Source organism: Artemia franciscana, chromosome 13 (genome assembly GCF_032884065.1).
Source record: "Artemia franciscana chromosome 13, ASM3288406v1, whole genome shotgun sequence".
Taxonomy (NCBI): Eukaryota; Metazoa; Arthropoda; class Branchiopoda; order Anostraca; family Artemiidae; genus Artemia; species Artemia franciscana.
This window is the reverse complement of record NC_088875.1, coordinates 35,522,287-35,539,859: the sequence shown is the minus strand read 5'-3', so window position 1 is coordinate 35,539,859 and position 17,573 is coordinate 35,522,287. Positions and strand designations below refer to the sequence as shown.

Here is a 17,573-nt window from a genome sequence, read left to right as displayed (position 1 = left end):
ATTCAAGAGCTACTGCGCATACAATTTTGCTAATCATCCAAATCCAACACACTGTGTGTTCTTACTTTTAACAGGCGTGAATCGATATCTCCATAATGCACTTGAACTTGACCCTCCCCCGGCCACTGTAGCTTGCACACATCGTAATAAAATTCCAAAGCGAGTTTCTTAGTTATTTTCAAAATGACACTGCCATTGGCAATGTTCTTATTTAAGACAACATTTCTTTTTTTCTATGTAAAAGGACCATACTGGAGTCTATGATCGTGAAGGATGTAAAATTCAGATCGGCATTGATTCGAGCACCCTCTTATAGGTTGCTTACAGCTTCACCACGACTCTTATGGTGCACACTCTCACACATATTACTGAAAGCTGAATTTAAAATAAGCTTAAAAATTTCTTTTTCAACCTCCGTCTTTGCTTCAGAACGTTTACTGACAAAGGTGTCATAAAACCTCTTAATGCATGGCTTTTGATCAAACTGAAGGGCTCTATAAATCTTTGTGGCTCTGAAACCGTTGGCCAGCATCCACCACAAATGTACGTAGTGTACAACACTATTCTGTTTGGGAAGACCAGTGCAGATCCCCATCTACCACCAAAAAGTATTATATGGATTCAGTGAGTCCTTAAACTCCGATCTGTTTATGCACGGGAAAAATCTTTTACCGATTCAAGAAGTTCTACTGGTATTTTACCCTCAATTTTGTAAGACCATCCTTGTGATCCATTCTCCTCAACAGTGAAAAGGCCGGGGAACAAGGACCACAAAGAGTGTCCAGCCAATTGTAACTCCCACATGACAATGAGTATAGAGACATTACAGACAGATAAAAGGAGTTCATACCTAACAACCGGTACGTTTTCAAGTCGGGTCAGTTTCCAGGATTCACTCTCCATTAAAAACATACTCTAACCTCAGGGATCCTTCTAAATGTAAGTGCTGATCTACGTCGGTAATTAGACCTATTTTCTCTTTGGTAATTTTAGTGATAGAATGCATCACATCCATCCAACAGAACTTCCTAATTGATTTTGTCCGTGTTTTTACATACGATATACAATGACATCAATAAATTACTTGCCAGGTACATTTTACAATAATCCTCTCCATTTTTACACCCTCCCTTGGTCAAAACTTTTTAAAGCAAATTCATAAGCGATAGTGGTCCATTGACCGTGGTCGTGAAGTTAATCATAACAAGCTTCGATGGGTGGCAATTTTTCCTCTCAAAGCCTCAAGGCAGAGCTTTAGCACCCTTATGGTTATTTACCCTTACACGTCATAAATAAAAAAAACATGTTTTTTTAACTGAAAATAAGGAGCGACATTGAAACTTAAAACGAACAGAAATTACTTCGTATACGAAAGGGGCTGCTTCCTCATCAACGTCCCGCTCTTTACGCTAAAGTTTGACTCATTCTCTCAACTCTTCTTTTTAAAAAAGTAAAAAATTTTAGCGTAAAGAGTGGGGCATTGATTAGGAAGCAGCTTCTCTCATATACGAAGTAATTTCTGTTCGTTTTCAGTTTTAATTTTAATGTCGCTCCTTACTTTCAGTTAAAAAAACTTGTTTTTTTATTTAATTTCTGAACGTTTTTGAATCAATGCATGTTTTGATTTTGGCTCTCCGCGGAGGAAGAATTAAAACGAAATTTGCTTTTTTTGGGGGGGGGGTAAATGGATTTTTCATAGTTTTGATCTAATGATTTTGAGAAGAAAAGAAGCGGGGGAGGAAGCCTAATTGCCCTCCGATTTTTTGGTTACTTAAAAAGGCAACTAGAACTTTTAATTTTTTACGAATGTTTTTATTAGTAAAAGATATGCATAACTTATAAATGAGCTTACGTAACGAAATTTTGTATTCTCATTTTTTTATTACATATATGAGGGAGTTCACCCCCTCGTCAGTACCTCATTCTTTACATTAAAGCTTAAATTTTGTCCCAATTCATTAAGAATGACCCTTGAATCACAAAAGCCGTAGAATAAATTAGCCGTAGTTGAAATTATTAAAAATACTTTAGCGTAAAGAGCGGGGTATTAGGAGGAGGTGAGCCCCTCATATGCGTAATAATTTCTGTTCGTTTTAAGTTTTTATGCTGCTCCTTACTTCCAGTTGAAAAAACTTTTTCATACTTATTTTTTCACTGTTTTTTTTTAAATAATGCTTGAAAATCCTGCGCTCCCTTCATGGAAATTTTCTTCCCCCATGACATATTCCTCGATGGAAAATTCCCTCAACCTCTCCCTCTCTTCTCAACCCTTCCCCCTAACCAAAAAATTCCCCTGAAAACGTCTGTACACTTCCCAATAACCATTACTATATGTAAGCACTGGTCAAAGTTTGTAACTTGTAGCCCCTCCCACGGGGACTGTGGGGGAGTAAGTGGTCCCCAAAGACATAATTATAAGGCTTTTTTACTACGCTCAATAAAATGGCTATCTCAATATTTTGATCCGTTAACTTTGGGAAAATAATTAGCGGGGGAGGTGGCCTAGGTGCCCACCAATTTTTTTGGTCACTTAAAAAGGGCACTAGAACTTTTAACTTCCGTTAGAATGAGCCCTTGCGCAACATTCTAGGACCACGTGGTCGATACGATCACCCTTGGGAAAAAAACAATAAAAAAGCAAAACAAACAAACAAATAAACACGCATCCGTGATCTGCCTTCTGGCAAAAAATTCAAAATTTCACATTTTTGTAGATAGGAGCTTGAAACCTATTCAACAGGGTTCTCTGATACGGTGAATCTGTTGATGTGACTTTCGTTAAGATTCTATGACTTTTAGGGGGTGTTTCTCCCTATTTTCTAAATTAAGGCACATTTTCTCAGGCTCGTAACTTTTGATTCGTAAGACTAAACTTGATGAAACTTATATATCTAAAATCAGCATTATTTACGATTCTCTTGATGTAGCTATTGGTATCAAAATTCCATTTTATAGAGTTTTGGTTACAATTGAGCCGGGTCGCTCCTTACTACAGTTCGTTACCACGAACTGTTTGATCTGGAAAGCGCGGTTTAACGAAGAAAAAACTATTAAAATCGTCGGTTTTCTATACTTGAGTAAATTTATTTAACGATTTGGGGGAAAAGTATAGGAACTGAAAAAATAGATTTATTTCAAGCACGTTTTACCGTTATCTATTATTTTCCATTTGAAATTTAAAACTCGCAGCTTTTCAGATGATTTGAGCATGATATTGTAAGAAAAAAAACATCTACCTATGTGTCATGTACAGCTTCAACTTTCTGCAAACGTGCCAACGCTGATAGTATGATTTCCAAATCATAGTTAGAATTGTGAATGTAAACCGGTAGAAAATATGGTTACTGAACATTTAACTTACAAGATTTATAGGCCAGTCCACAAAAGTTACTCCTCCCGATAAAATTCGATTGTTCAAATCGTCCTGGCTGCGGAATGGCGTTTCATCAGTACCCAGAACAAATTCTCCTTGTAAAACCGACACATTTTCTTATCTTTAATAGCCAAGATGCCTCTGGCGATAGACTCAATGGGTGATTTGTATTGTGCAGCCGTGAAATTGACTTATTTGCTGTTTTAATAAGTGCTGTCATGGCTGCACCTACACAATCGTCACTAGCCAACGTCTAGTGACGATGTTAAATAATTATTTAACACGATTCTAGTTCAGTTAATTCTATGCCCAACGTCATCTTGTCACTCTGTAACAGTTAATTTTGAAAATTCTTGATTTGCAAGATGGCTTATCCCCAAAACCCTCTCTGCAGACTGGAACCATGTCACTTACTGTGCCTCAAGAGTGATGCTTTAATTTTAATTCTGTTTTTAAACATAATGGACACATTGGACAATAATAACGAGAAGTTTTCTATTTTCCTTGACATAATACCTGACTAATATCTGTAGTTAAAAAAAAATATCCGATTGAAACAGGTTCACTAGAAGGTAAATAAAGAAGCGATACCAGTACTTCACAGTACTTCACCGATTCAATCGACGGCGCACTCACTGAATATATTACTCCCTTATTATCTGTACATTCTGCCTTGTCAAAGTCTGTATCATACAGTAACTCTGTAATATCTATCTTTAAATGTTCTTTAGACTTCTAAAAAATATCCATTCCTTTAAGTTTTACAGGGATATTGTCCATTTAAACAGTTAAAATGTATTTTAGACAACTCAGTCTCTTCTCCATCCCCATTAACCATCAAATCATCCAAATATGTCTTACTGATACCATTCTAGTTCCAGGGCTAATGATCTGTCACTAGAACCACGTACTTGAAACACTGAAGGCCTATCTTAAAACGAAAGCATTGTACACCTCTAAAATCCTTTAAATTTTCATTATATTGTACACCCCCTCCCCCTTCCACCTCTTAAACAAAACCAGATACCCACTCCCTTTTTCATTATAGCTATCTACTTTATTTAAAATAATTCAGACCCAATCTGAAAAAACACCCTTAAAATTATGTAGATCTGGGTGAAGTGTTTGCATTTCAGTTTCAATACAATGTGGATACACTTCACCTGACATTTTTGTTTAAGTAAAACAAATGCGCGCGATGGATGCCTTAGTGCTATCCCTTCCCTAAAATATGTCTTTCAAGAAGGGTTCAAACCTTGCCAACGTAGAAGTGCAAAATATCCGAAGGATCTAAAAACATAATATCCCCTGCAAGGCTGTTAAATGGATCTTGAAACTCAGCTCTAAGAAAATAAATATTACACAAGGCAGAATTTGCAAGATAAAACTCTGACAATGCAGGGCGAAACGACTACTGCTTTGCCCTACTCCCCCTAACCCCTCCTCATGGTTACTGTAAGTTTTGAGGGGGTAGGTGCTCTCAGGTCTTCTAGCACCCTCTCGACTTTGTTGAGTGGAAGTTTGTTTAATTAGCCGATCTAAAAATTTAGCGTCAAGGCTTAGATAAAGAGCAAAACTGTCTAGGTTGAGATTTGAGGGAGCACACTACTTAGATTCACCCCCTCACTAGATAAATTTACCCCCTCCTGTTCACTTTCCTTAGGGGCCATGCTGGCACAGAAATTGTCACGAAATTGTAGTGTTGGTGACAGGATAAGTGTCTCCATGCCACCAAAAGACTGTTGTCCCCTTGGGATGGTGGCTGCGATAGTATCACTAGGTGAAGCTAAAAATAATATTAACTAATTTTCTTTTGAAACAGTTTTGATTTTAACCTGCAAAAAATATACTTTTATCATTAACATTGTAAAAAGAGTACATCATTAATAACCTTTAATATTTTAGGGCCATACCCCCTCCTAGCGGCATCGAACAAGGCGCTCAACAGTTCTCACTTATTAACCTGTAATAGCCTATAAATCTATTAGGGCTAAACTCCCTCCCATTACCATTGAACAAGGCTCCCAGCAGTTCTCAGTTATTAGCCTGTAAAAACTTATAAATCTTTCTTGAGGGCTAAACCCCTCCCAGCACCATCAAACAAGGGTCCTAACAGTTCTCAGTTAAAAACCAAATCGTCCAAATATGTCTTATTGATACCATTCTAGTTCCAGGGCTAATGGCCTGCCTATAGAGCTCTTAATAGAGACACTGAAGAAACTTCTCTAAGTCCCATTTATGACAAAATTATGAATTCTGATCGTTTACACATATATCCACAAATCTTTGTTGCACAATCAATAAAGTCTCTGATAATAATCTACCTGGAAAGCGATTAGCCTTTAAGAGTGCTGTAAGTAAGATTAAATTGTGAAATGTCATTTAGAATTGTGTTTTTTATTCAGTTACCCTTTCACCGTTACTGAAAAAGGGTCATCACATTTTAGTTTTGTGTTTTGTCTTAAGGTTTTTTTTTGTATTTTTATCAGTTTATTCTGCACTGAGGACGGCCAAGCGGAGGTCATAACCCAAATATTTGCATAGTTTTTTCACTGGCTGTTTACTGTCCTCGTTCTTCTTTTCTTTGCGATTTTATGTTTTGTCATGATTAGCCTGTGTGGTCTCAGAAATTATTTAAAAATCTTATATGCCCTCTAGGTATAACTTACAACCTTCGCGCTGAGGCCTGTGGGGCTGTTATCTTCAAAGACATAATTTCCAGACGCTGAACATAATTGCTATCACCAAAATTTGATTAAATATGTTTTCGGAATTGATGGCCGTAGGAGAGTTGCTTGTTACTCTCCAATCATTTTTGATTATTAAAAAAGGCCCTTTCAATTTCTAATCAAATGAACCTTTTTTGGAGTTTCTACGATAACAAATATCGTCTCAGAATTTCTATAAGATACATTTTTTGGAAAATGTGAGGTGTAGGGCGGGGGGGTTCGTCCTCCGATCGCTTTGGATCTCAAAAAAGGTATTTAAGCGTCTGACTACCAATCTAATGAGCCTTCTCCAAAGCTTATACGACCACCCTATCTATGAGAGCCTTATAGGCCCAAATCACTTTGACTATTAAAAGGGCAGTAGTCTTTTCAATTTCAAACCAATTGGGCCTTTTTTGATTTTTTCCCACAACAAATGATCATTTCAAAGTTTCTATTAGATGCATTTCGATAAAATACAAGGTGTGTGTGTGTGTGGGGGGGGGGGTTATCCTCCCTACGATCACTCTGAATCTTAAAAAATGTACTAGAACTTATGATTACCAATCCAACAATCTCCCTCCAAAGTTTATACTATCACCCTTTTCTATGTAAATCTTGTATGTCCCCAGGGTATAACGTACAACCCTTGTCATCAATGCTGTGGGGTGGGGACTGTCATCCTCCAAAACATAAAATATGAGCTTTTCAACTATGTTGAACCAAATGGCTGTCTCAAAACTTTGTTTGGATATGTTTGAGGAAATGGAGGGCATGGGAAGGGGGGGTTAGTTGCCCACCAATCACTCTTAACTATGAAAAAGGGCACTAGCCCTTTCAATTTCCAAGTGAATGAGCTCTTTTGTAAGTTTCTACGACAGCTCCTTCGATACGAAGTGCCCTGGTCTAAAACAAACCAAACAAACAAACAAAAAAAACACAATAAACTTATCTCACATCGCTCTTTACTTTGACAGCACTATTGTACTGCCTACGCACTACTAAGGTAAGTGAAGCTGTGCCCCTGATCAATCTTTTTGTTACCCAACATCACCTTTTAAGTTTCACTTATTCCTAGCCTTAGTGACGTAGTTTTCTTAACATTAATTTTTAAACTTATTCTAGTACCTGGACTCGCAAAACCTTTAAAAATTCATTCCTTTTGCTTCCATTTTCATCTAGGGTGCTTCTTAATCTAAGTCCAGAAGAAATTTTCCTTCCTGTTTGATTCGGTGGTCTCTCATTGTCTTTCTTATGCTCCTTAAAAAGCTCCTTAACCTCATTTCCTCCCTTAGCCGCAGCAGTACTGCTCTCAAACATAGCACAAATCATTTTAATGTATTTGTCTGGTATACTCTCATATTCCTCCCGATATTCTTGTCACCCTTTATTACTCTTTTATTTACCCATATATCTCATACTGCGGATCTGTCTGAGGCAACACTTTTCCTTCAGTTACCACTAAATTAAAATCTGCCCAAAACCGTGCCGTCAAAGCAGTTTTTTGGCTGCCCCGACTATATCCCACACAGGACTTGTACTCCGATTTTGGTATTATCCCTTTTGAACAAATTATCAAAAATTAAATCTATCCCTTGCATACTCCGCTTACCATAAAAATCCTCGATTATTATTTTATTTTAATATTAATAATTCTGAAGGCCTCTGTCTCCGTACATCCAACCGTTCCTTCATTGTCCCCAAGTGTGTCTGTAGTTCTGCCTAGCGATCCCCCATTTATAAATCTATATTTCAATGGAATATAATACCCTCCAGTGTCGAGCTATCAACAAGTTTTCGCACGCTGTATAACAATGTACTAAAATTTTGATATTATAATTCTCTAAATTATTCAGTTTGCTTTAATTACCCATGTTTTCTCTTTTATTTTTTTCTCTCATCTTCATTTCCAATTTTTTGTGGTTATGGTCCTCAACAAGTTCGCTTCCAGGATCTTTATTATTATTGGTGTTATATATTTTTTTTGAATAAATTGAATTGAATTGAATATACATAACAATTTCTGTTCGATCTAAATTTCAAGCTTACTTTCAGTTGGAAAAAATTTATTTATTTGATTTCTGATGACCCTAGCTTGACAGTCATATCAGTACGATTCAAGCTTAAATAAGGACTGTAAATTATGTTATATCAAACAGTACGTGGTAACGAACTGTAGTAAGGAGCGACCCGGCTCAATAGTAACCAAAACTCTAAAAAATGGAATTTTGATACTAATAGCTACATCAAAAGAATTGTATTTCAATGCTGATTTTAAATATATAAGTATCATCAAGTTTAGTCTTATCCATCAAAAGTTACGAACCTGAGAAAATTTGCCTTATTTTAGAAAATAGGGGGTAACACCCCCTAATTGTCATAGAAATCATACCATCAGATTCAGCGTATCAGAGAACCCTAATGTAGAAGTTTCAAGCTCCTATCTACACAATTGCGGAATTTTGTATTTTTTGCCAGAAGGCAGGTCACGGATGCGTGTTTATTTGTTTTGTTTGTTTTTTTTCCAGGGGTGATCGTATCGACCCAGTGGTCCTAGAATCTTGCGAGAGGGTTCATTCTAACGGAAATGACTAATGCCCTTTTTAAGTGACCAAAAAAATTGGAGGGCACCTAGGCCCTCTTCCACGCTAATTATTTTCCCAAAGTCAACAGATCAAAATTCTGAGATAGCCGTTTTATTCAGCGTAGTCGAATAACCTTATAACTATGTCTTCGGGACGACTCACTCCCCCACAGTCCCCGTGGGAGGGGCTACAAGTTACAATCTTTGACCAGTGCTTACATATAGTAATGCTTATTGGGAAGTGTACAAACGTTTTCTGGGGGATTTTTTGGTTGAGGGGAGGGGTTGACAAGAGGGGGATATGTTGGGGGAACTTTCCATCGAGGAATTTGTCATGGGGAAAGATAATTTCCATGAAGGGAGCGCAAGATTTTGTAGCATTATTAAAAAAAAAAAACAATGAAAAAATAAATATGAAAAGTTTTTTCAACTGGAAGTAAGGAGCAGCATTAAAACTTAAAATGAATAGAAATTATTACGCATATGAAGGACTCACCTCCTCCTAATACCTCGCTCTTTACGCTAAAGTAGTTTTAGTGATTTCAACTATTTATTCTACGGCTTTTGTGATTCAGGGGTCATTCTTAATGAATTGAGACAAAATTTAATCTTTAGTGTAAAGAGCGCGGTAGTGACAAGGGGGTGAACCCCTCATATGTGTAATAAAAACATGAGATTACAAAAGTTTGTTACGTAAGCTAATTTATAAGTTACGTTTATCTTTTAATAATAAAAACATTCGTAAAAAATTAAAAGCTCTAGTTGCCTTTTTAAGTAACCAAAATATCGCAGGGCAACTAGGCTTCATCCACTGTTCCTTTTTTTCTCAAAATCATTCGATCAAAACTATGAGAAAGTCATTTAGCCAAAAAAAAATAAACTTGCAAATTTCGTGTTAGTTATTCCTCTGCGGAGAGCCAAAATCAAAATATGCTTTGATTCAAAAACGTTCAGGAATTAAATAATAAAAAAAACAAAACAAGTTTTTTTAGCTGAAAGTAAGGAGCGACATTAAAACTTAAAACGAACAGAAATTACTTCGTATATGAAAGGGGCTACTTCCTGATCAACGCCCCGCTCTTTACGCCAAAGTTTTTTACTGTTTTAAAAAGCAGAGCTGAGAGAAAGCACATATTACATATTATAAATGATGAGTATTATAATTTACAGCATAGATTGTAGTGTACTTCGTTAAGTCTATGGGAAAATTATTTATCACAGTGGCGTAGCTAGACGGCAAGATCGGAAGGCTGTCCCGGGTGCAGCGTCTGAGGGGGAATCAATACTTAGTATTTTTTGGTTTACATTGTGGTTGTGATGATGAGGAGGCAACATTGTTCCTGGGTGCTGACACTGACAACCCTAGCTATGCCTCTGATTTATAGCCTGCTTTAGCCAAACCTTCGATATGTATAGTTTGGGAAATCAGCCTGTCTTAAGTTTTATTAAATACTTTTAAGTCAATTTATTTGAATGAAATAAAAATTCCGAATAAAAAAGAATAAAATACGACACTTAAAATCCAATAGCAACTGCCGAGTTTAACCCGACTTGTGTTTCTTCTTGTGTGATTTGTGCGAATGTTTGTGCTTGCTTTGAGCAGTTTCAAGGTCAGCAATATGCTGCTGAAATGCTGCATTTTCTCCTTTAAAACCAATGTTCTCAGCAGCTGCAGAGGGCACGGCTGCTGCCATCAAAAGTGCCGAAATCAAAAACAATGCGAACTGCAAAAGAAAAATGTATGATTTACTGCAGATATTTCTGTTTTGATTTCCTCGCATTTTCTTTTTGTGGGGAGGGGGTGAATATGAAACTAAACAAAGAAAAATAGATCCATACACGTTTAGTCATAGATAAATTAATTTGTAAACATATGATTTGTTTTCGATTATTTTGCCGTGAATAGACAAAAAAAGACTGGCTAGGAAAGACATTACAACAGAGTAAGTAACAGTAAAGCTATGGCAGCCAGAAAAAGAAACACAACAAAGATAAATACGAGACAACAATACAATTAAAAAGAACGAGTATAAACAAAGCTACTGGGCCGAAATAAGTACCGACAGTAATAAATTATGCCGAGCGGATTTTTTCACTAGTACATATAAGTAATCAAATTTAGCGCAACCAAAGATCAGAGCAAAGAAGACAAATTCAGAAAAAAATGGATAAAAGATTCAAAGCTAGGTCACTTAGTCGAGCTATCATTCTTAAGTTTTAAGTTTGATTATAAAAACTAAAATAATTTTAAAGTCACAAGGGAAAATTATAGTTTATGGGTTTTTACTACTTTAGAACATAGTTGAGTTAGCTAATCCAAACTTTCCCTAATGAATCCAGGGCTAAAAATGTTCCCCTTGAAGGTTCTGTCAAGCTATTATTCCTACCCTTTTTTTATTTCTTGGGCTTGAAAGACTGAGCATTAAGAAGTCTATATCTATCTGATATCTGATAAAAAAAACATTTTTGCTTAATTTGACTTTTTTTCTAATCTCTTTTTCAGAGGCTTTATTTTCTGAATATGAAATCCCTTTTATTTCAGTCGAAGTTTAAGCAATATCAAGGGTTCTGTCCTAATTTAACAAATATATTTAAAGATCCTTAAAACCTTATGACTTGGGATTGAGGAGAGGTGTGAGGCTCAAAACGCTATTACTGTGCCCCATTTGAGCAGGGGATCTATTTTGGAAGGTGTTACTTGTATAATACAAAGATTGCTGAAGGTTATCAAATGTCAGCACTCTCTGGAAGGAGAAGGAGTGAAGATATATGCTTTAAAATATCTTCTCAGGAAATCATTAAAGTTCTGGATTCGTTCCTGAAATTTTCATTGACATCACTCAACTACTTTTTAAGATAGCATGAACCTGCCCTAAACTAAAATTTGCTACAACTAGCATAATATACTACTGGTATGTTAGATGCAAGTATAGCGGAGAACTTTTTCTTACATAAAGTACTTAAAACAGTTTTAAATAATACATATAAACAAACAAAAATAATCCAACAAACAGCAAGTTAAAAAGTATGATAAGTAGAGAAGAGCCAAAAAAGAAACATTTTCCTAAGATAGACTTTTTATTCTAACCTCGATGATTGTGCTTAATGTTACAGTTAGAAATATTCAGTTAAACTGTAACTATAAAAGATAACTTAATCAAAGTTTATTAACAATGATTGGGACCAAGCTTACTCTATATGGCACAATTGACAAGATATATATATATATATATATATATATATATATATATATATATATATATATATATATATATATATATATATATATATATATATATATATATATATATATATATATATATATATAAATCAATCTTGAGAAAAAGTCAAATCAACGTCTCAGTTGCAGGTTGTTTCAGCTTAAAGAAGTAGGCCTGGAAGCAAGGAGAATCTGGCAACAGCAGGCAAGCGTGGCAGCGAAAGGCATCAAGCCTGTCGCCCAGCCTTGTGGCAGCGCAAATCAAATTCAAGGTCCCGTTATTGCCAAGAAGAGCATCAATCCAATTTGCTACCCCAGGGTTTGAGAAGATAAATTGTGAAGAAAATATATTACATAGGTCAGAGTTTGGAATGCCACGGATTTTCAAAAACAATTTTAGTAAGTGAAGAGACAACCACAGGCAGACAAATTTTTCCGCCCTCTACGGATAATATACTCAACCTGAACTTATCCTAAAAGAAAGGATGTGAAAAAGCTGTTCTTTCGAGGTTTTCACCAGAGGTATGTGAACAGCAGAGTCGGTGCTTAATTGCTATAGTGACTCCCTTATGCTTCAACCCAAAAATAAGACAGCTCGAATCTCTCAGACTAATTACGTCATTATTTTATGAAGGTAATATGAAACTTTGATCCTACTCTGTTTTCGGAAATCTTCCTTACTGTCGTATAATATTCAGTCGCATGACTATCCATATAACCATACATTTGATACGTATGTATGAATACGGATGATATATGCACATCTTGAAATTAAACGAATTATAGGTTAAAAAAAATAATTACCAAAAATTGATTCTTGTTTTTCTGTGCTTTTCATTTTGTCCAGATCAAGTTAAAGTAATATGTTGTAAGTCAACTTCAATACGAAAGCCATAATATATATATATATATATATATGTATATATATATATATATATATATATATATATATATATATATATATATATATATATATATATATATATATATATATATATATATATATATATATATATATATAATGTCTGACAACAGTGCTCTTGTCAAGCTGCTATGAGGGATCCAAGTTGTTATGATATACAAGTTGTCAATTCAACCATGTCGTTACAAGGTGTTCTTGATTATAGGAGACAGGGGAATGTAGCTACTCTTAAGAAATCTAGATTTAAGCCAAATTTGTCAATTCCCATCAGTTAGTTAAAATTATTCATAAGAAATTTTTTGATGAGATTTTTTTTTATCAAAATTATTATCTGAGTTGAAAGAGGTCCTAGGTAAACGGCACTCCCTTTAGGGGGGAATTATGGTTGTTTCCTAACTAGACGTACGTATTTTTATGGGTATACAAAAAGAATTAAACTCAATCCAGGGACTTAACATTTCTGAGAGGGCGAGATCGTCAAAAACACGAGAAGAATAAGTGCATCTATCCTATCCTTTTCTATCCCTTTCTTACCAGAATACAGCGCATCTATCCTAACCTTTTCTTACCTGAATGCAGCGCATCTATCCTATCCTTTTCTATCCTTTGCTTACCAGAGTACAGCGCATCTATCCTAACCTTTTAGATCCTTTTCTTAGCAGAATACAGCGCATCTATCCCATCCTTTTCTATCCTTTTCTTACCAGAATACAGCATATCTATCCTAACCTTTTTTTATCCTTTTCTTACCAGAATATAGCGTATCTATCCTATCCTTTTCTATCTTTTTCTTACCAGAATACAGCGCATTATCTATCCTTTTAAAAAACTCAAAGTTTCAGCTTCAACTGATGTTTTCTTAAAACTTCCTAGGTCTTTTTATATCAAAAGGCACTTTATTTTTCCGGATTGTATTTATAGAAACTGGTTTCCAAAAAACTTTTATACTACACGAAAAAGTACCGAAGACTGGTCGGTGAACCATCATAATTAAGTTTTTTGAACCTGCAAAACCTGAATTATTGCGGAATTCACGAGAAGTGTCCAAATGGTCTTAAAATAATACGACCACTTTAGGGGGAGAAGATCCTCAAATTCTTGTCTTTCGTGTAATCTACCAGAATAGGCCGCTGAATTTCAACCAAACTTTATAATGTTTATGCATCATAATCTAACGTTAAAGTTAGTCTCTGGGCACAGAAAACCCAAGCTACGCCACTTATTTATTTTCTGCTTTAGACAAACCTTCCATACGTGGGGTTTGGCAAATCGACTAATCTTAAGTTTGTCTATTAATGCATAAATACTTTTAGACCAATTTACTCGAATAAAATAAAGTTTTACATAAAAAAAAGAAAATACGACACTTAAAATCGAATATCACCTGTCAAATTTAAGTGCTTGCTTTGAGCAGTTTCAAGGTCAGCAATTGGATGCTCAAACTTTGCATTGACTCTTTTGAAACGAATATTCTCAGCGACTGTAGAAGGCACGGCTGTCACCACCAGAAGGGTCAAAATAAGAAAAACAGTGCCAACTGTAAAAACAAAATTAATTATTTCATTAATTCAAGATTGGGTTATTATGTTTTGATTTTGGCACATTTTTACTTTATGAGTGAACATTAAACTCAATAAAAACATATACATGAATAAAAACTTGATGGTGGATTAATTTGTAAACAAATGAGATATTTCATGAATTTGCCGTAAATAGGCAAAAAATATTTGCTTAACGAAGCCATCATAACAATGCAAGTAATAACAAAGCAACTATCAAGTGTCAATGAAACAAATTACGGGACAACAATGATATTTCAGAAGACGAATAGGAATGAAGCTGCGTGGCTGAAATCCAAAAGCAAAAATTTATGGCAGAAAGATATTTTTTTGACAAATACAAATTTTTAAACAAATTTTACATAAGCGAAGATTAGAGTAAAGAGGAAAACACTCCCTCTCTGTTAGTTTTCCCATCCTAAAAGAAATTTTTCTCAAGAGTTTCAACGCAAGTTTCCAGCTTGAGTCAACACACAAAAGCTACTCATAAAGTTCTCTTCCATGTTAATTAAACCTAATCACTGTATGTATATTGAGAATTAGTCGCATATCATCAGGCTTCAGGTGTCCGTTGAATAAATCTAGAGGAAAATATTAATGATTTACTAGAAGTAAAGCATTAACTATTATGTAGGTAGACAATTTAATAATTTTAGTTTTACGTTTATGCTTGAGTAAAAAGTACCTAGCTCAAATTCAGATATTCATAAATGCTTGTATCAAGAAAGTTTCGTACATACTACCTCTTAGAAATAGGCATAAAAATTAATTTTTTCTTGTGAAAGTATAAGTTTCATCGTTAATTAATATATTTGATCATTTATCGTATATGAATCTATTAACTATGAATATCTTGCGTCAATATATTATTACTCCCGAAGAAGGCTCGATACATACATTAGGATACAATTTTCCACAAAATCTCATTGTATTTTATGATTTCTCTCTGCGTTTTCTTAGTGGCCAAATACTGTTTTTTTATAGTCTCACTTTATCTGTGTTTTGACAATACTCCGCCCCCCTCAGAAAATATTTTGGGTAAAGGGCTTAAAAGTGTCTAAATTAAAAAAAGACACTTATACTTTTGCATACTTGATACTACGACGGAATCTTAAGATGGGATTAGCAAATATAATATAATATTTTGCAACTAATACTCAGAGTCGCTCCTAAGACTGGTGTTTTTCGGAGAAAAGTAACTTATAGTTCCCCTCCCAACTATAATATAAGAAAATAAGCCAAATAAAAGTGGAAAATTTAGTATAAGTTAAAAAAAATCCCAAGCAGTGGTGCCCCCCCCCCATCTGCAGTGCCCGAGAAAACGGGCCGACTTCCCTGCTCCCCTTCCCAGGAACAGCTCCGCTAATATTACATGCTCTTTGCATAATAACTTGCATAATAAACATCTTTAATAATAATATTGTACTCAGCAAAAAACAAAGGTGGACGAAGTTACTTTTTTCAAGTTATGGTTAGGAGCTTTAATTCCGTCAATAAATATAATTATTTTATAGGTTTTCTTTGCGTAATATAAACTAATATCTATACCTAACATCATGCTATATTTACGGTATTCAAATCTTTTTACACAATTATATTTTATAATTATTTTGTTTTCATTTTGATACATATTGCTTTTAGGGGATAAGCTTTTCAGATCAACAAATGCATAAAAAAAAAATGAAGAAATACTTTAAAAATTGTTTTAACCTGCTCGTGCCAATGAAGCATTAGAAAATGATGAAATTACAGATTTATCATTGTTTGAAAATAGAAGAAGTTTCGATATTCAAAGATTCTGCTGATATGATCAATCTTAATCTACATTTTCTTATTTCAAACAGGGCCCTACCTAGTTATTTATTTTAAAGAGGATGTGAGGTAAACTGAAATCAGACCGGTTTAAAAGTATGTGCCAAATTGGATGTGGCCTTTTTCAAATTGAAGCAAAGATACTACCATATGCCACCCAGTTTAGAGAAGTTAAACATCCCAAACTCACCCCTGAGCTTGATTTCGAGAAAAGAATTAATGATCTAAGAGTACCTGGCAAGGAAGTCTTGCTCAGGCGAACAAAAAAGATATCAAGAAATAAGTATCCCCCATAGCCACCGCCCTAACTTCAAGTAAAATCGTAATTTTCCGAATAATTTCATTGCTGCTAGACCATAGCTTGATCAGGTTATGTTTGAACATGTAGTTGTAGGGGCTGTTGGCCTATAAATGGGTGAAAATCCTCTCTCAAACAAGCTTTTAGATCTTTATGGCCTACCTGTAATCTCCAAGCTTTTTACATAACTGTCCATGAAGCCTTAGGTCTTTATAGCATTTCTGTAATCTCCAAACGTTTTACATAACTATCCAAGAAGCCTTTAGGTCTTTATGGCCTTCCTCTATTCTCCAAGCGTTTTACATAACTATCCAAGAAGCCTTCAGGTCTTTAAGGCTTTCCTTTAATCTCCAAGCATTTTACATAACTATCGTAACTAAGTTTATCATAACTAAGCATTTTACATTACTAAGTTTTTGAATATGTATTATAAAACTATGAAATAAATCCTATCGAGTTGTGCAGAAACTATGATGAACTGACGTAAGCGTTCTGAATCCAAATCTTTATGGAAAATCGTAGAGACTTCTAAAAATTATATTTCAAAAAGGATAATCCTGACTCCTACGTGTACAAACGTACTCCTGTACACGTGTAAACGTACTACGTGTACTCCTACATGTATTTGACTTAAAGTATTCTTAGGTGGAAGAAACTATCAAATCCTTTTTACAGAAAAAAAATCTTCTTCCTCTATGAATTGCTGCTCCATTGCAGAGTATGGCACATGCGCACGCAAAAGGGGTTAGAAGCCTTTAATTCCAAATATCCTGACTCATTTATTTCTTCTGTTATTTCCTAAAATAGCCCTCTTTTTCAGTTCTCACAAACCTACCCCCTTCCAGAATAAGAGCCTCACCCTTCCCCAGATACAGAAGACTTGTCAAGAATATATTTGTTATTGGTAAGAGGCTATGCTTCTTATATGGGGATTTTTATTTAGTTATCAAACAGTTCGTGGTAACGAACTGTAGTAAGAAGAGACCGAATAGTAATAGTAACCGAAACTCTAAAAAAAACGGAATTTTGATATCAATAGTTACATCAAAAGAATCAAATTTTAATGCTGATTTTAGATATATAAGTTTCATCAAGTT

The 17,573-nt window shown here is 35.0% G+C and overlaps 2 long non-coding RNA genes across 3 annotated transcripts in view; one reads left to right on the top strand and one right to left on the bottom strand.

Moving 5' to 3' along the window:
* Nucleotides 1-17,573, top strand: part of LOC136034864 (uncharacterized) — a 67,916-nt gene that overhangs the window by 23,142 nt on the left and 27,201 nt on the right. The window lies entirely within an intron of this gene.
* On the bottom strand, nt 10,116-13,764 carry LOC136034862 (uncharacterized). Its single transcript, XR_010619259.1, has 2 exons — nt 13,603-13,764; nt 10,116-10,389 (listed from the first exon to the last, which is right to left on the bottom strand). It is a non-coding gene; the product is annotated as an uncharacterized LOC136034862 (long non-coding RNA).